At 33.1% G+C, this 25977-nt stretch overlaps 1 pseudogene; it reads left to right on the top strand.

Annotated features, from left to right (window-relative positions):
* The first annotated feature begins 2571 nt into the window (after positions 1–2571).
* Positions 2572–3198, top strand: LOC101433625 (receptor-binding cancer antigen expressed on SiSo cells pseudogene; annotated as a pseudogene).
* The last annotated feature ends 22779 nt before the right edge of the window (positions 3199–25977 follow it).

Genomic DNA, 25977 nt, shown 5'->3' on the forward strand with positions numbered 1-25977 from the left:
CAGATTATGTTCATGTAATAAGAAAAGATAGGATGAACTGAATATTTTCTGTAAGAACTCCTTCAAATCAAGTGTAAAGGTAAAATGTGAGCCCCATATTCAATGCTCCTATAATTGTTCATCAGTAATTCCCTTATTAATTTAATGTAGTTTAGGAAATGTGTTGTGCTTCCCACAAGAAGAATAAGACATAGTTTGTAAAATGAACTTTGCATAATGTGATTTTAAATATCATAAGTAGATTAAGCAATTTTATTTATTTATTGTTACACTCATGGTTTGAGGTCTGTGTAACATTTTTTATTTAGTTTGAAAATTTGTTACATTATAACATTACTTCTAATTGATGGATCTGAATATTGTTATTTCCTATGGAATGCCCTTGTTTTACTTAGAGAGAAGTTAACAATGGTTATTTAGTGAGCAAATATTACTTTTGTACTATTTTGTCCACTTTGCCTCACTGACCTATTTAATTTTTATTTGTAGGTTTATTCTCAAATTAGTTGCTTATAACCTTACTCAGCTATATTCTTAGGAACACTAGTCAATTATATCTAGCTTGCAATTTGCTGAAGTAGAATTTTTTTATGTTTCTATGTTGTGATTTTTGTTTTTGTTTTTATTTTCTTTTACTAGAAACAATTTATTCTTACACTGAAGTAGGCTAGTAAGATAGGGAATCAATAGATGGATCTGGAACCTGGCAGAGAGTCCACGTGGACATTAATAACCCCTAAGATCCTGCCGGAAGACCCCCCCTACCCCCAAGATTCTGCTATCCAGTACAAAGACTTCTTCTGGAAGCAAGAAAAAGCCCCAGATATTCCCCAAGGACTTTTATCATTGGTCCTCACTGGGGATTGATAGGTAGGATAATCAATCAAAACAGCAAACAGCTGGAACCCCTCCCCTGCCATCAGCAAAGGGCTGGGATAATTAAGAGTTTATAAAGCAGCCTGAACAACCTGTATGCATTCTGCTCTCTTGCCTCCAGCCCTGTTACTGCCCTCTGTACACCGCTCTTGCCATTTTTCCTCTGCCATGTGGCCATGCAGGTAAAACCTGGGGATTTATAACCTATAATGGGGAATTGTAGCCTGTAAATCAGCCTGCTTTATCACTTTTCACCCCCTTACTCTCTTCCTGGGACCCCCGCTCTGTTATATTCTCCCATTTCTCTTGCCTCCCTACCTGAATAAATTACTGGCCTAAGTCACCTGTCATGCTCTTGAAATTCATTTCTGCAGCATAGCCAAAATCCTAAATGAAATCCAGTAACAACACAACTTGAGATCATTTGATTTAAAGTTGTGAAATTTTTATGGCTCTCTTATATTTATTTTTACTCAATTTTGTGAGTTTTGTCAGATGTTTTATATCTGATAGGATTTATTTTTATTACTGTTGTACAATAATAAGAACTATTTTTATAAAATTCAGTTATTTTGACATCCGAATCAACACAAGCTGATTTAACAAGCTTTCTCTGGTATAGTACAATTAATAAATCATATGGAAAATACCAGGTAATTGGTCCCTGAAATATTATTTTTCAATAATTAGTAATTTATAATAATGTATTAATATTATAACAGATAAACATCTAACCTTTCATAAAGATATGGTTATAGAGAGATTCTAAAATTTTGTTAGTTAATATGACTCTATGACTTCCATACTCCTTAAGAAAAATGGTTTTGTCAAGTCTTTATTTTTCAATCGACAAGTTATTAAGTGCCTGCTGTGTATTAGACAATATACTAGGTGTTAAGAATACAAAGAGGTATCCTCCCAATCTTCACAGACTATAATCGCTTGTGAAAAAATCAGAATTTTCCTAACACAATGCAAAAGGATTGCCTGTTATTTTAAACTTGTATTATATGTGATCCTCAAATATTTGTGACAAGAAAATTTCCAAAGTAAGGAACTTCCAATTGGAAGACATGGCTAGCTGTGAATGAATGATTCATTGGAATGGGCCAGCAAGGGTTTTGTTTGATTAAGAACCAGTGAAATTTTTAGCTGGAATAATAGTTAGTATTGGCCAGTCCAAGACTCTGAAATGGCTCAGGAAGAGTGTGTACCTCTAGACTTTTGAGAATGTTTATTTCACAACACATTTTTGGGAGGATTGAAAAAATACCTGATAAACAAAACCTGAAATGATTAATTCATTTATTTTAAAAAAGATTTTTTTTCTCCAAAATAGTTTTTGAATAAGTACATGTCTTAGACGTTCTAGATGCGGGGAAACATTACAAATGTAGAAAAAAGAAATAAAGATCCTTTCTCTCATGGAGTTTACATTCTAGTAAAGGAAGATAGAAACTAAGCAAATAGATAAAGAAATACATATTGCATAAATAAATGTAAACAAAGGGAGGGACCGGGTTTGGATTTCCCAAGGAGGGGGAAGCCATGGCAGCTGCGCAGCGGCAACAAAGTTGTGCCGCTTTGAATGAGCAGTGCTCAGGGACTGAAAGAGCTGGAGGAAGTAGTATCGCAGAGCCTCAGCCCTTTGGGTGGGCTGGGGGTGGGGGTGGGGGGCAGATTTTGATTCCACCCATGGCTATCATACAGTTCCAGTTATTTAAAGTTTGTGCTTCCTAGCAACAGTATTCTCATTCTTAAAGACACTAATATGCAGATTTGGCAGAGGATGGAAATTAAGGGGAGACCAAATAACTTTGCCAACTACAGTTGATTACTCATTGGTTCTTAAGTAGACAGATGTTGAAGACTTCCTGGCTTGAAGATGCACCCACAAGTGTAAAGATTGAAGGTGGAAATGGGAATGTGGTAACACAAGAACATGCTTTGGAACAACTGAAACTTGACTATTTTAAGGACATGAAACCAACTATAAGAAAGAGTCAGAAAATCATTGTTAAAAAGAGAATCATTACATTTGGCTTCCCAAATGGAAACACAGGGTTCTGTAGTAGATTAGCAGCTATGCAAGATATGCCTATTATCCACCAATCTCCTGAATTTGGTGACTTAGTTACTGGCAAGAAAATCCCAGTGCATGGAACGAAGAAGATGAGGTCTGTCAAGCAGAAGAAGCTCTCAGACAGTAGAAAACTGCAGACAGAGAAAAGAGCAACAGAACAGCAAAGGAAGAAAATGGAAAAGGAAGGGCAGCTGCTAATGAAGAAGGAACGAAACAAAGTTGGTGTGAAACTATCATAACAATAGATCTTTAGACATAATAGTACAAGTAAGATAACTTAGCTCCACAATGAAGCAACACTGGGGTGGGTTTAAGAGTATTTTCAGAATACAAATGTGCTGCTTGATTTTAATGTTTGTCAGGTCACCCAGAACATGAGGATTCTCTCGAAGTTCTTTGAACTCTTCAAGTTGAAACGTAAAAAAACAAAAAAAGATTTATGAACAATATTTTCTTCAACATACTACAAATATGATTGTCAATTGCTGTAGAGAAATAATTACTAATGGAATATGCCAGTACCTCTTCAGGCTAGAGTGTCTAGTTATATAAAACAGGTGTAAACAATTTTATGTTTATGCTATTATGCTATTATTCTTTCTTTCAGTACGCATAATGAAAAAATGAATAATTTTAGATATCCTTTTGCTTCCATGATTACCTGATCTAAATCAGGCAAACTCTAAGGCTTTACCTTCCTTTAATTTTTGTAAGAATTTAGTGTTTACGTATATTTCTTCTAATTTGAAGATATTGTTTATATTTGTTACAACATTAAGCACTTGGATGATTTTGGTTTTTGTTCAGAGAAAACGACATTAAATGCAATAATTTTGTTATAAAAAATGTAAACAAGGTCATATGGTAATGAAGAAAAATAAAGCAAAGAAGATAGGAGCAATCAGTATTAGCTAGTATTGAGGTGAACTATTGCAATTTAAAATAGACTAGTCAAGGAAGGCCTCAAAGTGAAAGCAACAAAAGAGCAAAAAGAGTAGCTGAAGTAGTTCTCATAGCTTCTCATATTAGGAAATAGCATTACAGGCAGAGGAAGTACAAGTACAAACAGTCTGAGGTGAAGCCTTGTGGAAGAAGGCTGACTGTGTAATGGAACACGGTGAATAAAAGTGAGAAAAACATGAAATTACGTCAGATAAACACAGCGGGGCTGGATAATGTAGAGTAAGCTTTATAAGGAATAAAATTTTATTATGAGTGAGATATTAAATTATTGGAATGTTTGGAGTATAATAGTGCCACAGATGACCATTTTGTAAACTATTACTGGGGTTGCTAAACTGAGAATATACAGATGAAGACAAGGATAGAAGCATAGATAGCTATTAGAAAGTAGTAATAATTCAAGGAGGTGTTAGAGGGAGGTTTTAAAAATAGAGTATTTTACCTATTTCTTATTGTTGTCAAAGATTTTCTTCATAAACATGTGTTCCAATGATATAAGGACCATAGCATATTCCTTTCTTGCTCTTTCTCTTTCTCTATCTCTATCTTTATCTCCCTATCTAGATCACTATAGATATAGAAATACTGAAGGATTCTATGTGGGTAAGAGAAAATTAGAAGTGTTAGGTTGATTCATAGGCCATTGGCCTGAGTTATAGGAAGGATGGACATGTCATTTATTGAGATAGAAAAGACAATTAACAACAGATTTGAGGAGGTGGAGATCAAGATTTTATTCATAAAAAATTATTGATGTATATCATTCATACATGAACATACAAAATATATGTTTATAAAACATGCCATATTACAGCAAAATCCATGATAATGAGGAATTGATAAATATGAAATAACATCTCCCATGGAGAACTCATGTGATACTACAGTAACATTTGAATTATGCTATATGAAATAGTGCATGTAAAATCCGTAGTACACTTAATTAAAGTCACAAAATTTCAAAACTTTTGATGATTTCTAATTTTTTTTACCCTTTTCCCACACACTCCAACCAAACCATAGCTGTGCTATTTTACTGTCTATAGTTACAATTAAATGAGCACAAATCACTATCTAGTGCCAACTTTATAGCCAGAGTCTTAACCATAAGATGTAAGAAAAATAATTCACCAGTACACTTATTTATTATTTTTCAAGGAAACTAATTTTCACCTACTAAATAAAATTGTTCACCAATTGGAAAATAAGAATTTATTGCAGTTATCAGAATATTTCAGAGTTATGATATGGTGCCTTAACTATTAATATAGGTGATAAACTTTATTCTAGACTTTGTGTAAGAAATAGTTATATTTTTTAATAACATAAAAAAAAAGTTATTTAATCAGTTTTAATTCAGCCTTGTCATGACCCTGGAAAGCAATATTTAATAACGATGCCATGAGCCATTCCCTGCTCAAATTTCATATTATGTCGTGACATCATCGCTAAATATTATGTATGAAGGGCTGCCTGGCTCACCCATTCAGCCTCTAGATACCACACAATTAGAGTAATATAACTTATTAATATTTTTATTTTTTATTTTTTTTTCTTTTCTTTTTTTTCCCTCTTTTGGGGGGGGGGAGTGAGTAAAGTAACTTAAATTTCACAGTGTCCTTTATGAAATGTGTAGGCAATGTCCATTGGTAAAACTGCCTAAAATATCCAAGAAGTTATAAAACAGAATATATTTTATAGAGAAATGAAAATGATTTTGAAACAGTTCTTCAAAATCTATTTGTCTTACACTTGTAGAACAGCTGGTGAATATTTACTTCTGAGTATTAACTTGAATAGAAATCTTCTCTGCAAAACTATACATATTATAAATATTACATATATCATATCATATTATATTATAATGTTGCATTGGGTTTAATGCTACATTATACTCTATTGTCATTGGTTGCTTATGAGTTCATTTCTTAGATTATATGCATCTTAGAAACAAGAACTTTTTATATTTATTTTTATATACTTAGAATATTCTTTGTACCAATTACACAGTAAGCATTCAATTTATTGTTCAGTAAAAGCTGTGTCTTACTGTATGGAGATGACTTGGCAGTGTTACAGCTATTAAATATGTAGGGCTTTGATAAGCTCATGTATCCATCTCAACAAGAGGACTATATCTGATATTTCAAAGACATCTGTGAGAACAGCACTGCAAATGAATTGTCAAGTTTTGTCTTGGTGACTCTTAATTTTCAATAGTACTACTATTGAAAATGATAACTCCTCTAGTTCATTAATATAACTGCATATTACATATTTGTAATGCAACTTATCCCTCAGAAGGCCTATTTGTTTGTCTTTTCCCCGATATTTGACACCTCAATGCCCCACTGCCTATCAGCAATATTGGAAATAAAGGTCTTCTCTGGTATAGCCCTGTTAGTGTAATACATGTCTATGTAGAAACTCTTCTACAGCAAAAGGAAAAGGTTAAATTAAGATTCTTTTTTACAGTTATAATTGAGCTTATAGTATAAAATTAACCTCAATACTGTATGTTCAGTTAATTTTTTGATAGAAATATGGACTTATTTCTTAACAAGTAAAGCAAAGACAACTTGATTACATACAGTTAAAAAAGTGACTTTGAAAACCTAAAATGAGTAATTTCACATTTGTTACTCTTATTGTGGTTAATTTTTAATCCATAAAACCTTTAAAATGCACTATATAGGGATTTCCTATTTACCCTACCAAGGCTTTATGGAAAACAACACTTTATAGAGTTCAGAATGTGAGGTTTTCAGTAAAATATAAATTGAAAGAGCATTTACATTCCTATTTGAAGCTTTTAAAGGAATGCCCATACTTCCTATGAAAAATATGCTTATGTGGAAGAATATTTGAAATAACATTAAATGTAAGTACACAAAAGCTTAATTAGGGACATAAACATATTAATGAAACTTTTAAAAGTATCTGTTCACTTCTTCATTATAATTCACATGAAAAGGAAAGTAGATGTAGATTTATTTTATTTACCTCATTTACAAAATCATACAGTATAAGAAAAATATTATGATTATGAAAGTTTCTTTAAATTGATGTGTTTACATGTTGTAAGGGTGATGGTTAACAGATGATTTACATGAGTTTATGCCCTAGTTAATTTCAACTGGTAATAACATTTAAACAGACTTATTTTTAAGTGGCATATTATAATTATCTACATTCAGCCTCTCCATATCAAATATGCCTGCTCTTATTCAGATACGTCTATTTTGCTTCAGAATCCTTTCGTTTATCAGTAATATTCCATATACATGACATTTTAATGGACTCTTTTCACAGAAGTTGATGAAGTATATATTTAAAAAGAATAAGTATGAAAATCAAGCAGTACAGAATTATTGTTTGAAAAGATAAATGAGCAATGATCCTGACAGTCTTTTTCAAGCTCAAGTATAAAAAGCCCCAGACTGTGAGTTTAGCTTACATAAATATACGTATTGGAACATACAGTGGGGATCATTCTTGTAGGGATGCATTTTAAAATATAACTTTTCAAAACTAATGGCAGAGAAGAGTAGCAGGTGGATAGCACAACTGTCTAGCACATACTGTTATTTTTATTACCAGTGTAAATAAAATGTTAGACAATTTTGTTTATTTTTTGATAGTTTCCCAAACAGCAGCTTAGATTCAGTATCTTGCACTGTGTAAAGGAAATGGAATGTTTCATGGCATTGTGATTAGGAAAGGCACAAACTCTGGCATGATTCTTGAAGGTTGAGAAAGAAAGAGGAAAGGCAGCTTGAATGAGGCTTATGTGCTATTTTATTTCGACCTCTCACGCCACCTCTAGACCCAAAAGTAACAGCTTCAAATATCTGTTCTCTCCACTTCAGCAAGCAAATGATACAGATAAGCATGTGTTCCAGAGAACTGGGCTCCTCCAGCATAGAAGGTAGACTTGAGAACAATTAGGCCTCCAGCTCTACTCTGGAATCAACTAACTCCCTCCAGAGGAGGGAGAGAACAAAGGAGAATTTTGCTACAGAATCTGAGTGTCCAATTGGATGTTATCAAATCTAATAGAGGAAAAAGCATATACCTGACAACCATATGTTCAATAAATTCAGTGTTGCTCTTAGAATTTTGGACTCTGAAAAAGAGCGTGTTTCCTCCCACCATAGTCATTTGTAAAACCCTAGGTTAATGTTTCACATATTAACTTCAGTGATTTTACATGTTTTTGTTCTGCCTCCAAACTGAGGAAAAGATTCCTTCATTCTCTCCCTCTTTCTCTCTCTTCTGGAGACCTGAGTGTCTGTGTTTTTGTGTATGGGTAGGATTTTGGGGGAGTATTTTCTCATATTTATATCACATTCATGTAGAATAATTATGACTGAGACTCTATCAATAAACAATTATATGCTGGCCTTGGGTCTGATAGGAAATCATTTACCTGGTATTCAACTAACTGGACATGGTCTTTGAAAGTAAATTATTTACATTAGATAAGAAAATGAGGAAATGCTGAAAACCTTGTTTCACTCAAGTCATTTTAAAAACCATCTTAAGAAATCATTTTATTCAACTTGAGTTCTCTTACCTCACGTTGATTTTCTTCATTCTAAAAATAAATGTGCATAAATGACCTTATGGACAGAATTTGATGTTGCTTGAAATTGTTTTAATCTGCTTAATCGGAAAACGTGTTTATTACATAAAATATAACCTTAAAATTTAATGAAGATGAGGAACTTGTTTGCTCTGATCACAGTAGTATCCTCAGTTATAGTCAATGCCTTGTATATTAAAGGAGTTTTTTTATTTTATTTTTGGTTTTTTTTTCAGTAAATTATTTGACAGGGAATAAGGGAAAAATAAAACAGGAATTTGCATGATATAAGTGAGTTCAAATAGAAATTTTGGAATAAATTTTACCTTGAAAATGCCGCAGAAGTTATTTAGAATCTATATAGAAGAATCAAATGAAATAGGTATTTATTAAATAGGAGCTATTGTGAGGACAAGAAGTCTTTTGAATTTTTCCAGTACACAGGTATTTACATTTAATAAACATCTTACATTACATATATGTGAAATATAAAACACTGTAATGCAGTAAAATTAAGTGAGTATAAGAAAAAATGTTGCTCTCAAGACTTCTATTTATTATCTCTAAAGGAACTTTAAACAAGAATAACTTACTTGACAGGTCATCATTAGTGACCACCATGCTGCTCATGCCATGGAGCTCCAAAAAAAACGTTCTGGTCTAAGCGTAAGATCTGCTTAGGAATCTTGGAAGAGCATTTATCTTGCTGTCAATGGCAGTTATTTTAAAGATAAAATTATGTTATATGTAATTTTCTTCTTTTCTCTTAGCCATGATTTTTGATGTTCATGTACATTTTTTTCAAAAGGAAATGAGTTCTGTATCTATCATAGAACCCCATATGACTTTCACATAGTGTTAAATATTGTAAAATATCATGGAATGTTCAATGAATTCTAAGTAGTTCTGCATGGTGATGGTATTGTGGACTAATGAGGAAGTGAGTGAAATATGATTTCAGATGTCCCCTGGGGAAAACCATAAAACGTTTAACACACACATCATGGTTAAAAAAAAAAAAGTGAATTAATTTTTTATGCCAAGAAGGAAGGAGGAGGTGTAAACTATTCTTTCACATGTTTTTATTGAGCATCACTCTGTCAATGAATGTAAAAGTAATTGTTGGAGATTAAGTGCTAAACAAGATATATGCCTTCATAGATAGATATCACAGTGCATCAAGAAGCCAGTTGCTAATACAGCAAACACTGGTAAAAGGAGCATATTTGGAATTGGTTAAGCTTGATATGAAGCAAAAAAAAAAAAAAAGTAGAAAATATGCTTAACCAAGTAGAAATATCTCCAGTTTAATAAAATAATAGGGTGCAAATTCCATAATATACCTAAAGAGATATAAAGAAGCAGGATTCAGAACTTGTCACATTGGAAATTATATTATCAAAATGATGAAAGTTGCTTGCAAGAAAGGAAAAACATGGGGAATTAAAAGAGAAAGATAGTTTGGGAATAAGATGGTATTGAAAAAAAATAGAAATGGAGGGCAATTATGATCCAACTGGAAGGCCAGAGCTGAAAAATATGTTATGAAGATAAAAGTTTTATGGAGGCGTGGTCAATGAACAAATAATAATACTATTGCTTAAAAATCTCTCTTGTAAAATAAGAGGGAAATATTTCTTTGTTGTCTTTGCCTAATTTTGGTCACTAAACTGCCAATTCTAAGAATATTCTGTGTTTGCAGAATGGCTCATTTTTATTCTTTAACAGTGCCAGCTCAGTCTCTGATTTTTTTTTCTTTCTTTCTACGGCTAGGGCTGTAAAATTGCTTGTTGTTTAGCAGCTATTGACTAAAATGTCACATTTCACTAAACTGCATTTTACTGTGTAATTCAAAGACATTTCCAAGAGGTTGTTTTGGGGAAGAATTAGGGTGTGTACCTTTGGCATTAAACATTTTAATAGAAGTCCTGATTGTAGGTTGCACTTATTCTTCCAGATCCTTATAGTTTGGCCTCTCAAATTATTGTGAATAAACTTTTTTTTTGTAGAAGAGTGCATTTTACTTTTACAAAGTTATGATAAACTGATATGCCTATAAATAAACTGTTAACCAATTCACTCATACCAATACGGGGTTTCCTTTAAAAAAAAGAAAAAATAATAATCTTAAGTTGCCGTTATCATTTATTCTTTTAATGTTAATATTTATTTATGGTTAGAAGAATTTGTAGACAAAAGTAGAATCCTATAATTATAGTGTCACATTATTCCTTTATGTCAAATGCATATTAAATCTAAACGTTGCATTTTTACTTTAATATTGTAGAACTTCACAGAGATTAACATGTAATAATACCTGTAGGTGATCCTTCTCTAAAATCTCAATTTATGGGTAACAACTATAATTGTACATGCTTTAAAATTGAATTAGCTTTTAAAGGGGGAATTTGTTGAATGGTGAATTTAGAGTGTTTGCAAATTTTGTATATATATATTTTTTGAAATGATAAAAATTATAATTTTAGGATATAAATGAAATGCAGGCTAATATTCAGGATTCTGGTTTTCTAGTTTGAAAAATTAAAATGATTCCATCTTTTCTAGTTTTAGGACCTAATTTCCAGTCCTAGAATGTTTACTGATCTCTTATTTATTTCTTGGTGACAACAATACAGAAAATTTGATGGCATTTCCAAACAAATGTCTATACCAGAATATATGATAAGCACAGAAGTTAACACAAAACTGTATTTTGATCCATCAAATCAAAAACGTTTTTAGACTTGGGAGACAAAATGAAGATTTGATTCACTAACATAAAAAATAATCTTTCATGCCTGAAAGGGGTTCACTCACATTCATTCATTCTGTCACATAGTTGGTTAACAAACATGTTTGAGTACCTCCTGTGAGCCAAGTGCACAAATCAGTTTACTTACTCATATTTCCCAATCCATTATATAGACAAGTACAGATAATTTCATATTGTCAACCTTTGAATTTGATATTGAATACTGTCATGTCCTCCTAAAAATATAAATATGTTCTTGAATTCTGCTCTTAAATATCATTGATTGGATATTCACTATGCTTAATCATTATGACCCTTGTTTGCTGTTCTTAGTTCTATTATCCATATTATACAAATTTTTCACCAAATTTAAAGGTTTTAAACTAATTTTTTTAGAAATAAATTTCACATGGTGGTTTTGGTTTTAAATAAAAAGCTCTTAGAATTCAGGCAGATTCTGTTTTACCTTTATTGTTATTATTTTTACTATTCAGCAAAGTGGATAAAGATTTTAGAAGCAAGAATGTCCATTACTACCATAGTGAATATTAATTGTTAGCTTCCTATTTATAAGCTTTTGTTATTTAACACATCATTAGGCATGGATACATTTTGGAGCATTAAAATAGGAAGTTGTGATTCAAGTCATTCTTAGTCACATAGTCCATATGTGCAATGCAATAGTGTGCACCCCCAATATATATATACAAAGAGAACAGTGATTGAATTAGTGTTCTGTTTTTTTTTTTTTAAACAAATTAGATCCTTTTTTGTTCTGCAGGGAAAAAAAATAGAATATCTATGGTAATAGCTTCAAGAACAGGGTTCTTTATTAAAGAAAATAATGTGGGAACTATCTGAACTATATGTTTAGAAACAAACTGCATTTGGCTATTTAAAAACATCCTACTTTGTTATAAAAGCAGTGTCACAGAAAAGTGTTGTAGAATATCTGAATCAGCATGAAATGAGATATTCTGAGGGTTATTGACCACTATTCATTTTCATGGAACTAGGACAAGGTTATTTAGCACAGGTGTTTCTGTAATTGTGATGCATTAGCAAAATTAGCTGTGTTCAATGGCCCTCAAACTTGTTCTAACCACCTGTATGTGAGATGGCCAACCATTAATACAAAGAGATTTGATGTGAAACATGTCCCATAGAATTAAGTTCAAAACTTATTTGTAGTTATAATACCTTATTTTGCTAAATAAAATTTTGTTCCCTGTATTGTCTTTTTTTATTTGAGAGGGAAAAAAATTGGAAAAGAAGTACAATATGTTAAATTCTCAATCAAATTGGAAGGAGATAATAAGAATAAAACAAAATATTATGCAAATCAGAGTTAAAATTGATAAGATTTTTCTAATTTTGAAACTATGACCGATATTTGAAGATGTTTTTGATTGACATACTTCCTGTATATCCATCTCTGCGAATTCTAGATAAAAATTCATATGCCCTTTTTTCCTCAATTAAATATAACTCTTGGAGCATGGGTCTTAGTACTCTAACAGGTATCCTAGTGATCTTATCCACATTCACATTTTCTGATCATCCATTGAATGGGAAAGATGCATGGAAGACATGATTTTTAAACAACATAATGGTATTTAAAATATCAGTGTTCAGGACCTGCATTTACAGAGAATGTAAAGATTATTTTTCCTTTATTTAATTTTTCTAAATTACTATATATTCTATATCTAACTTTAAACCCATCACTATATTCCATTTTACTATTAATGGAACCTGGCAATATATTGGGCTTCCTTTTTGAAGAAATTTTGGACTATAGGGAGGTTAAACTATGGCAGGGGAGGAGCACTTGTGTGGGGCACATTCTTGGGAGGGAGTTCTCCAGGGCATGTATACAGGGTACAAAGAAAGGTTTGGATATTTTCATAGTGCTTTCAGTTGGAAACGACAGATGAGAGAGTATTGAGTTCCTGGCCAAGGGAGCTCTATCACATTCCCAAATGGAACAGTAACAATCCCCCAAGTGCATTGGCAAAGACCAACAAAGATGGATGGTACAACAATAAGCCCTTGATACTGATGGCTCCAATTATGAGCCTGTGTGCCTGAAATATGAACTAGGCCTAGAAATGTGGGGTGCTTAAGTGTTACCTACTGAGAGCCTCCATGTTGCTCAAATGTGGTCATTCTCTAAGCCAAACTCAGCATGTAGATGCATTGCCTTCCCTCCAGTGATGAGCCTCCCTGGCACTGGGGGATTACTACCAAGCACCAGCTGATGATGTAACTAGAAAAAGACCTTAAGTAAAGAGGTCTACTCAGATCAGCAGAATATCTCAGCCTGCCTGTAATATTAGGTGTTAAAAACTGCTTTTTGACTTTGGATAAAAGGGAGAATGGAAAGGACAAGTGACTTTATATGGCTATGAGTCTCCAAAAGAGTCAGGAGGTCATCAGAGGGGTGATGCTTATGCATGCTTCAGCAGGGTACCAGAGACAGTCATGATAGATGGAAATCCAGGTGCTGCTTCTCCTGAGGGTTGCAGAGGATCTATGGTCATGGCAGATGGCTCTGGGGCTCAGGGCCATATCAATTGGCCCTACTTTGGAGTTTCTGTTCCTGAGTATGATGGAGTTGGACTCAGATACGACTTTTTTATACATGCCTCTTTTGTTACTTTTATCAGACCTGTGCTTGGTATTTGGGTTGGTGTATACTCAGGAGACCTGTATTTCTGAACTGTCCATGTAATGACCAGGACCTGGACCTCAGCAGACTTGCAGCTCCTGCCCTCTGGTTTCTTGGACTAACCCTGAACAGCTGATAGGGAGTTGAAGAGGGTCAATCACCACACGAAGGGACCAAGAGTGCCTCCAGCTGCAAGCAGGATAATTGCATTCACCATCCATGTGGAATCTAAGGCCCCTCTTTATGTAGAGGGGGACTGGAGATAACCATCCCAGGGTCCACAGGATGAAGGAATAGTGTATGGATTTGAGTGGGCTTACTGGTGTTCTGCTGGGGAATATTGTGATTAGTAAGGGAAGAAATTGTAGTAGTGATTTGGAGAAGGTGGCCACGGTGGCTTCTGATGGTAAGGAGATGGAGGAAGAGATATGGTGTGGGGGCATTTTCAGGATTTAGAGTTGTCCTAGGTAGTGCTGCAGGGATGGATGCTGGACATTGTGTGTTCTGTCATGGCCCACTGGGTGAACTGGGGAAGAGTGTGGACTACAATGTGGACCACTGTCCATGTGTTGCAGCGGTGCTCCAGAATGTACTTGCCAGGTGCAGTGGATGTGCTGCAGTGATGCAAGAGGTTGTTGATGTGGGTGGGTTAGGGGATATATGGGGACCTCATATTTTTTAATGTAACATTTAAAAGAAAATAAAGAAGAAAAAAAAAAGATTAGATAATGATTCAGAGAATATACCTAAAGAATCAGCAGTGGCAAAATGTATCAGTCTCTTTCTCAATCTAAAAAAAGGATAGAGTGTGTTGAATTTTACTTAAATTTGTTTCAAAACTACTGAATTCAAAGGCAGATCTGCTAAAGTCTCTGAAATTTGAGACTTTAGTCTCGAACTCTTGGCTACCAAATGGTCACTTAACTCTGATTTCTTTTATTGAAGTCATATGAAACGTCATTCCTGTTTCAATTTCTAGACAAATTATAGAAAAACCTCCCATAGTGAGAAACTATCTTTACAAATAATATATTAATTATTCAGGGATGTAACATCTTTGACAGATATTTCTTGATGGCTGAAGTCATAAAATTATCACATATAATCTCTGCTATCCCTTCTACCAACAGTGTTATTGTAGGCATGTGACTTAACATTTTTATCCTTACTTTATTCAACTGAAAATACCAAATAATAATGACCCTGTAAATAATTCTATATATTTGAAATGTCTAAGAGAATAATTTGCACATCTTTCATGGAGAAAATATGATGATATTCTCCCAAATTTATATAAGTATATGTGTCACCTCTCTATTTTCCTTAATATATATCTGTCACCACCTTCTCCTGCTCTGAGTGTGACTGAGCCTTATGGACTGGAACCTCTAGAACCTGCCCGAATAACAGCTCTGTATTTTTAACACATCTGCTGGACAATGACCATCAAACTGCTCTGAGCATTGAGCATCATCTATGCACAATAATTTTAAACATTGTTTCCCTAGTTCTCTATGATTTATGATTCTGCTACCTCAGTTTGGACCCCCAGTACATTACTGGATAATAAGAGATACTTTTGAGCTATTTTGATCCTTTTTATTACCTGAAAGTTGTTTTTTTATCATTGTATTAAAACTGGTGACATTTTCTTGTCAATAATTATCACCCTAGTTCAAATCTTTTGGCCTACAAAACCTCTTGACTTTCTTAAATTCAGGAAAAATATTATTTCAATTGCCATCATAGTCATTGTCATGTTGCTTTAATTAAATATCGTTTGTATCATTAGTACCATGGCTGACACATGGTAGAGATTCAACACATATGCCATGGATAATTGAATAAATGAATGTCTACATCAGTCTTAGCACTCAGGGTATTTTCCAAGGTCTATCCTAAGAGTCAGAGTCCCTTGCTCATCCAGACTAATTCCTTTTTTTTTTTTTTTCTTGTCCCTTGCATTGATAAGAAAGTAGCATCACAATTAGAGTTTTAGTATCCACATAGTTGAACAGTTAAATAATTCTGAGAGATGGCAGCAGTTATTTATGTTACAACCCCTGTCCTTTTTCAGCATAATCCTGTCCTTTGGGGAAAAAGTCAAATCTTTATGTTTATAAATACAAATACATTTTATTTGCACTGTGGAATATATTCAAATTCAATGATGGGCTAAATATGTTGACAAATATAACAATTTTTAACACATAGGTACTTATTAAGCACTAGTTTCCAAAGCCAATTTGAAATCCTTTATTTTCACTTTTCCTCTGATTATACATTTCAAGATCGAAACAAATAAACATATAAACTCCTAATTGACCAAGTAGAAAAAATCATCAGATGAATCAAGTGCTTTTTTAATTTTTTTGTCTTTATTTATTTTTTTAATGTTACATTAAAAAATATGAAGTCCCCATATACCCCCCAACCATCTCACCCCATTCCTCCCATAACAACCTCCTCCATCATCATGGGACTCTCACTGCACTTGGTGAATACATCTCTGAGCACTGCTGCACCACATGGTCAATGGTCCACATTATAGTTTAAACTCTCCCCCAGTCCACCCAGTAGGCCATGGGAGGACATACAATGTCCAGTAACAGTCCCTGCAGCACCACGCAGGACAACTCCAAGTCCTGAAAATGCCCCCACATCACATCTCCTCTTCCCACTCCCTACCCTCAGTAGCTACTATTGCACTTTTTCCACATCAATGCTACATTTTCTTTGATTACTAAGCACAATAGTTCATGAATAGAATATCAGTAAGTCCACTCTAATCCCTACTCTATTCTTCCACCCTGTGGACCCTGGAATGGTTGTGTCCACTCCACATCTATATCGAGAGGGGGCTTAGATTCCACATAGATGATGGATGCAACTCTCCTGCTTTCAGTTGTAGGCACTCTTGGTTCCCTGGTGTGGTGATTGATCTTCTTCACCGCCATGTTAGCTGACTGGGGTAATTCCAATAAACCAGAGGGTAGGAGTTGCAACTCACACCTTATGCAAAAATCAACTCAAGATGGATCAAAAACTTAGATATAAGAGCCAAGACCATAAAGACTTTGGAAAGCAATGTAGGGAACCATCTGCAGGACCTTGTAATAGGAAATGGCTTCATGAACTTCACACCAAAATCGTGAGCAGCAAAAGAACAAATAGATACACGGGACTTCCTCAAAATTAAAGCCTTCTGCACCTCAAAGGAGTTTGTCAAGAGAGTGAAAAAAGAGCCTACACAATGGGAGAAAATATTTGGTAACCATATATCTGATAGGAGACATATCCTGCATATATAAAGAACTCCTATATCTTGAAAATAAAAAGACAACCGATTTTAAAAAATGGGAAAAAGATTTAAACAGACACTTCTCCAAAGAAGAAATACAAATGGCTAAAAAACACATTAAAAAATGCCCCAAATCTCTAACTATTAGGGAAATGCAAATCAAAACTGCAGTGAGATACCATCTTACTCCCATAAGATTGGCAGCTATGAAAAAAAGCAGAAGACTACACGTGCTGGAGAGGATGTGGAGGAATGGGAACACTCATCCACTGCTGGTGGGAATGCAGAAGGATCCAGCCATTCTGGAGGACAGTTTGGCAGTTTCTCAAAAACTAGCTATAAATTTGCCATATAACCCAGCAATTCCAGTGCATGGTATATACCCAGTAGAACTGAAAACAAGGACACAAACTGATATACGCACACCAGTGTTCATAGCAGCATTTATTCGCTATTGCCGAAAGTTGGAATCAACCCAAATGCCCATCAACTGATGAATGGATAAATAAAATGTGGATATACATACAATGGAATACTAGTCAGCTTTAAGAAAAAATACACTACAAACACATGCAATAACATGGATGAATCTTGAGAACCTTATGTTAAGTGATGCAGCCCAGGCATTGAAGGACAAATACTACATGACCTCAAGCACTATTCTAAAAGGTGATTTTATGAAGTCAATGGCAAAATATTTCACTAGTCAGAGAGAATTTCAAATTGCATTTTTTGTGATGAATAAATATCTAAATATCAGACCCGAAATTCTGGTAATGGCAGACTATGTATATTAATTTAAACTAGCTATTAAGGTAATATTTAAGATAACATTATAATCTACAAAAATGGCAGAGATCATTAAATTTTTTTCATAATATCAGAGTTCATATATAGTTAGGAGATAATAAATGTACAGACAGATTTAATACATAGACTAAATTTACAGGCCAAGACCTATGAGAGAAAACAAATCGAAAAAGTTGAGGGCTCTTTCTGCCCTAAAGCCATTCATCAATCAGAATGTCATGAGTAACCTATGCATTATACTTTTAGCATGCTTTTAAGACTAATAAAGTAAAAGTTGGCCTTTCAGGTACATGAGGTGTGAGGATTCACTTTGGGCTAATGTAATACAGGATACTTGTCTAACTCAAACATCTTTTTTTTGTTCATAAATTAAGAAATGCAGTTATATTTATTGTAGTAAATAACCCAGAATTAAAAATTGTTTCACATTATTTATAATTCAATTTTAAGTAAATGATGAAAACATTTTATCTATCAAATTTTTGTGAATGAGCTAAAGAGTTACCTAGAATGATATTTATGGCACTATACTATGGATTTGAAGAAAAGAAGGAGGAGGAGAGGTAGAGGAAATAAGGGGGAGGAGGAGAGCTGGAGGAAGGAGGAGGGATGAGGAAGGAGATGGAGAGGATAAAAATTGAGCTACTCATCAGAAAATTAAAATTAAAACTTTAGCTTTTAGATATGATAGAGTAACGGTGATTGACATTGCATTAAACAACCAAAAAAACCTAGGTAAAATAATAGTTTTCAAATATTAGCAAATGGGCAATGCAAAGTGATAATCTCTGAGAGAAAGGACACAAAGGTGTGAGCACTATACCAGTGCCCCCCCGGTGCCTCCAGATCACACAGTTCAGTTCAGGAAAAGGGAACCGGAACAGTGAGCAGCAATTCAATTTTGCTGAGTTCAGAAGTCAGAGACGAGAGTCTGGACTGGTTGAGCCTCCTGAAATTTATAGACAGATATTTCAATGGAATTTTTAAACATTTTGAGGAGAGAAAGAGAAGATACAAAAAGTAATCTCATGGAATTTCTAGAGATAAAAAAATATAATAGCCAAAATGAAATATTTACTTAATTGGATTAACAGTACATTTGGAATTCAGGACAAAATATCAATGATCATGCATATAAACCAGAGAAACTATCCAATCTATACAACATAGAAAGATAACGAGGTCATTGGCAGGGGTGTGTGGAGGGGTGACCAGAGACTCAGTGACATGACATAAAATGCTAAAATCTAAAATTTTTATATATCTGGAATCCCAGAAAGATGTATGTTGGCAACAAAATGTTTGAAAAAATAAGTAAATATTTGTAAATTGAAGAAAACTACAACATATATATGAAAGATGTTCAACAAAGCCCAATCCTAAGCATAATGAACAAAAGAAAAAATCCTTTGACAAAATTCAATGGCCATTCTACACCTGTAAGAGATTGAACACTTTTCCTATTGTATTTAGAACAAGGCATGATGTCCATACATCACTTCTTTACACATTGTACTTTAGTACAATGAAGTGAGAAATATTGAAAATAGTTATTCTTAAAAAAGTAAAATGATCTTCATTTCCCAATAATATTATAATGTCCATAGAAAATACTAAGGAATTTACCAAAAACTACTTGAACTGAACTTATGGGTAAATTTAACAAGGTCTCTATTTTTAAAATTCATCATACAGAAAAAGTTACTGTATGTCTATATAATATTAATGAAAACATGGAAAATTAAACTGAAAATAATTTAAATAGTATCAAACTGTGGAATAATTAAGGGTAATTTTAAGAAAATATCCAAGAGCCATAAAACTTCAAAATTACAAAACTTTGCTGGGGCAAATTACAGAAGTCTTAAATAAATGGAAAAATATACCATATCAGCAAACTTACCTATGAATTAAATACAATCTCACTTAAAACCCTAAGTTTTAATATTGGATGCCCATAATATAAAACATATTGATAATCATATTACACTATATACTAAATCAAATTAAAACATAATTAGAGGTAAAATTACGAATCACCAAGAATATATAGAAAAAAATCTTTGCAACCTTGGAGTAGGCAATGATTTCTTAGATAAGACATAAAATCTACAAATAATAAAGAAAAAGATGAGAAATTAAAGTTCTTCAAAATTAAAACTTCTTATCTTTTATCATTTATAAAACAAAATAGCAAGCAATATGCTAAAAATATTTGCAGAATATAAATTTATCAAAGTATCAGTATACAAATGTATTTTTAATCTCTTTAAACATCATCAGAATCACTGCTATCATAACAAAACAAAAACAACAAATGGGGAAAAAAGAATAGATATTCAACAGAAAAATATTATATTCAAATGCCAAGTACATTAGGCATCAGGAAAAAGCAAATTAAAAATAAAGCAATACTTCTGCATACACAATAGAATGCCTTCAAATAAAAAGACTGAGTTATTAAGGACTTAGAGTAAATGGAACTCTCACCTATTGATGGAGGGAATATAAAATGGCACAATCACATTGAAAATGTTTTGCAATTTATTAAAAAAATATTGAACCAAAAATTACATGTGTACACAATTGTTCATAGCAACTTTATGCCTATGTGCAAAAAACAGTAACCCACATGTCTCGAAGTAGGTAAATGAATGAGTGAATTATGATATAGTCATACAATGGAATATTAACCATAAAAGAACAAAATGATACACAATATAGTTTGGATGGAACTCAAGAACAGTATGCTGAACAAAGTAGTCAAAGAGAGAAAACTACACTATGATTCCATTTAAATAAAACTGAAGAAAGATAAACCAAATCTATCCTGAAAGAAGACAGATCATTGCTTCCCTGGGCCCGAGGAGAGGATATTAACTTCAAGAAGACTTGAGGAAATGTTTAGAGTGAACAAAGTGTTGTACAGGTTGATTTTGATGGTGATTATACAGATGTAATCTTTTTCAAAGTATGCCAAGTTGCATAGCTTTTCTGTACATTAAGTACACCTAGGAAATTGATTTTTAAAAAGGGCATGGTATTTAGTTTTAACAAACATATTTTTCCCACCATAGATTTTGCCTGGAAAAAAAATGATTCACTTATATGAAATATAAAAAGCTTAAAAATGAACACAAAATAGATTTTTTTAAAAAAGGAAACTGAACAAAATAAATGATAGAAATTAAATCCAAGATAAACAATATAATTAGACTGATAAAATAGAGAGAATAATACAGTCCAAAGTTTATTCTTTGCTTTTCAAAATTGGGTAGGGGGAAAATGTTATGACCATCAGATGGGAAAAATATGTGTTTGGAGTGAAACAAATATCTTACAATTTTTTTTTAAAAATTAGTAAGGAACTGAGAAGAAAATGAGAAAGCTATGTAGAAAACATTGTATTCCATTGTTATTATGCTCATTAAATCTTTTAAAGATGTCCATTGGCACAAATCAAATTATAGATTCAAAAAATTATCTACAAAAGTTACAAAATATAATTTACTTTTTCAGTGGTCAAGGTCATTCTAAAACATATGTGGTAATGCAATAAGTCAAGACTATTCAAGACAACCTTGAAAAAGAATTGAGTAGAGGAATTTGCTCTATCAAATATCAGGACTTACTATAAAGCCATGAATATTAGGTTGGTTTAATATGGGTGTAAGAGTTGATAAATGGTCCAGCAAAAGAGAATAGAAAACTGAGATACAAAGCCTCCCATATATAAATGTTTAATTATTCACAGAGATGGCCCTAGAAAGCAGTGGAAAAATGGACTGTTTTGTTTTGTTTTAAATCATTCAACATGTTATACAATATATTTAGTTCATAGTAACACAATCATACAGTATTTGCCCTTTTGGGTCTGGCTTGCTTCTCTCAACATCATGTCCTCCAGATTCTTCCATGTTGTCATGTGTTTTATAACTTCATTTCTTCTTACAGCTCCATAATATTCCATCATGTGAATACACCAGTTTATTTATCCATTCATCTGTTGATGAACACCTGAGTTTCCAACTTTGTGAATAATGGCAGTTGTGAATAATGCTGCTGAGCATCAGTGTGCAGATGTCTGTTCAAGTCACTGTTTTCAATTCTTCTGGCTATATACCCAGTTGTGGTACTGCAGGGTCACATGGGAACTCTATATTCAACTTCTTTAGGAAATGCCAAACAGTCCTTCACAGTGGCTGCACCATTCAACATTCCCACCAACGGAGAATAAGTGTTTCTATCTCTCCACATCCTATCCAACACTTGTAGTTCTCTGTCTTTTTAATAGTGGCCATTTAGGTAGGTGTGAAATGATATTTCGTTGCAGTTTTGACTTGCATTTCCCTAATCATTAGCGATGTTGAGCATTTCTTCATGTGTTTGTTTGTTTTTGCCACTTGTAGTTCTTCTTTGGACAAATGTCTGTTCAAGTCTCTTGCCCATTTTCTAATGGGGTCATTTGTCTTTTTATTGTTGATCTGTAACATCTCTTTATATATCCTAGAAATTAAACCTTTATCTGACCTGTGATTTCAAAATATTTTCTCCCATTGAGTGGGCTGCCTTTTCACCTTTTTCACAAAGTCCTGGGAAGTGGAAAAGTGATTAATTCTGAGGATGTCCCATTTATCTATTTTTCCTTTTGCTGTGCGTGCTTTGGGTGTAAAGTCCAAGAAGCAATGACCTACTACAAGATCTTTAAGATGTTTCCCTACATTTTCTTCTAGTAGTTTTATGGTCCTGGCTTATACATTTAGGAGCTTGATCCTTTTGGAGTTGATTCTTGTATAGGGAGTGAATAATGGTTCTCTTTCATTCTTTTGATTATAAATACCCAATTGTCCCAGCACCATTTGTTGAAGAGACTGTTTTGTCCCATTAACATTGACTTGGTAGGTTTGTCAAAAACCAGTGGACTGTATAAGTGAGGGTTTATTTCTGTGTTCTCAATTCCTTTCCACTGATCAATGTATCTATCTTTATGCAAGTATCATACTGTTTTGATCACTGTAGATTTGTAATGTTTCAAGGTCAGGCAGTGAAATTCCTCCTTGTTGCTCTTCTTTTTTAGAATGCTTTTGGCTGAGAATGGACTTTTTATATTTCAAAAGTGGTGGTAGAGAATTTGACTATCAATTGAAAAAAAAAGAAAGAAATGACCACTGTTTCTTATATCATAAGAAAAATTTAATTCCATTTGGATAATGAACCTAAACGAAAAATATAAAAGAATAACACTTTTATAAGATAACACAGGAATGTATCTTCATATACTTGAAGTTGGAAATGACTTAATTAATAGAACCAAAAATATGATCATTAAAGAAATATTTTAAAGTCTACCACATAAAAATGAGAGCTTCTTTTATCAAAAGGTGGAAATAAACAAAAAGCAAGAAGCAGTGGGAGGAAATATGTACACTACACAGAAGAGTCACAGAATACCTTTAGAGAATATAGAATGAATGATTACAAATAATAAGCTAATGATATATGAGGAAACAAAATTGTATAAGAGTCTTGAACATGTACTATACAAGAAAGTACATCCTAAAACCAATAATATTAAAGAGTCCAATCTTTTTAAAACCAGAGAAATGTAAAACTAAAATGAGGTAACAATACATACCTACCAGAATTGCTAAAATTAAGGAGTCTGGCAATACCAAGTATTTCTGAACAGACAAAGAAATGAGACCTATTATACACTGCTGAAGAAAAAGAATATTTTTATAGCTACTTTGGCAATATATATTAATGGAGAACACTATAACCTATGACAGAGTAGATCTCATTGTTGCATACACTAGAGAAATGTGTGCTTACAAAAAAAAGATGAAGCAAAAAAGAAAAGTTAATGTACATGAATCTATTAGAGTAAATTTTAAGACAGGCAAAACTAAGCTATAATTTTAAGGCTTCATAATTAAGAGAAAACATTATTTAAAAATAGAATTTGATCTCCATAGAAAGATGGGATAGTGGTTACCACTATGCAAGATAGGTTGTGATTGTGAAGTGACTTGTGGGAAATTCTGCATTGCTAATAATATTGAATTTCTGGACCTAAGTAGTACATAGACAGATGTTTCTTTTATCGTTATTCTATCAGCAGTACATTCATCTTTTTTGCACACATTTTCCCAGTAAAAAATTTTAATAGATTTAAATGAAAAGATTTTGCTGATTTTAAGAAGCCAATTTTTTTGTGTGTGTGCTTCCAGTCCCAAGGTATTATTTTATTGTGCAAGTTAGAGAAAGATTAGGGGATGGAGACATGGAAATGAGAAGATGTTAGGAAATACATTTACCCAGAAGAGAGAAGAATAAAAATTCACGAAGTTTAATAAGTAGCACAAGACATAATATTTCTCATCAGAAAAAAGGAACAAGTAATTCCTATAGGAATGTAAATCTATGGTTTCTAAAGAACAAAGATTGGTTCTGTCCTGTTATTTCTTTGAAATTTTGGAAACATATGAGTCTTGCTATTCCTTGTTGATGTAACTCAAATTTGGAAGAATTGATAGTGGAGTATCTGGGAATATAGTCCCAGGTTTGTAGGTTAAGGAAAAGTCTAACCAGTTTTTCTGGCCAGGAATTATGAAAATTAAAGAAGAGGAAAATGCACCTTTTGTATTATTTGGTAATTTGTCTCTATATTGAATTAATGGGTAGATGATCAATTTTATTAGCCTTAACCTTTCTAGAAAACAAGTGGTAATCTTGATAATGGAATGAAAATTAGAGTGTTAAAAGGATGAAGACAAAGATTTCAAACTTTTGATACTAGAAATCCTTTCCAATCTTAAGTATTATTTCATTATATTTCACTTTTTCCTCAGACTTTGCAATCTAGTAAATGCCACCTCTATTCTTTCAGAGCTGTGGTAAGAAACATGGAATAATCCTTGACCACTTGCTTTCTCATATTCCAAATAAATTCTTCAGTAAATCATGTTGGTGATTCCTGGAAAACATACTGTGAATCCAAGTACATCTAACTCCACTGCTAATAATCTTGCCCCAACCAACATCATCTCTAGTCTTAATTACTAGCATATCTTCCCAGTTGTTTTTATCTTCTACCACTTTTGCCTTTGCCTTTTCCATACTGCATTTTAGAATATTTCTCAAAAATATAAGCTAGATTATGTAATTTCTCTGCTTAATTCTTTAAGTGATAGCAAAACCCAAATTCCTTACAATGGTGTGCAAATTCTCATCAGCTCCAAAACTATCGCTCCTTGTTCTGCTTGTAATACTGAAACATTTGTACTTTGCCAGTACCATGATTGTGATGATTAATTTCATGTCAACTTGCCTAGGTTATGATGTCCATTTATTTGGTTAAGCAAACACTAACCTGATTGTTACTGTGAGGGTATTTCAGAGATAGATTAGCATATATAGTCAGCTGAGTGCATTTATTGCTGACTGCAACTACAATTAACAATGGGTATTGCCCTAAGCAATAAGGGGCCTCTCCACATAACCAGTTAGAGATCTTAAAAGATAAATAAAGATTTCAGAATTCGGAAAGATTCCCAGTTTCTTCACCAGCCAGCCAGTTCCTCTATCATTGGCATTCCAGCTTGCAGCCTGCCTTATGGAGTTTATACTTGGCAAAAATCAGAATGACCTTTTTCAGTTTTCAGCATTCAACCTTGCCCTAAGGAATTCAGACTTTTCAACATCCACGGTCATGTGAAACAACTACTATAATAAATTTCTTAATATTCTTTATATATAATTAATTCCCTATTCCCTACCCCACCTTACCACCTGGTAACCTATATTCTATGAGTTTACTTATTCTAATTATTTCATATCAGTGGGATCATACAATATTTGTTCTTTTCTGCCTAGTTTATTTCACTCAACCTAATATCCTCAAGGTTCATTCATGTGGTCACATGTATCAGAACTG

This window comes from Dasypus novemcinctus, chromosome 13 (assembly GCF_030445035.2).
Source record: "Dasypus novemcinctus isolate mDasNov1 chromosome 13, mDasNov1.1.hap2, whole genome shotgun sequence".
Lineage (NCBI taxonomy): Eukaryota > Metazoa > Chordata > Mammalia > Cingulata > Dasypodidae > Dasypus > Dasypus novemcinctus.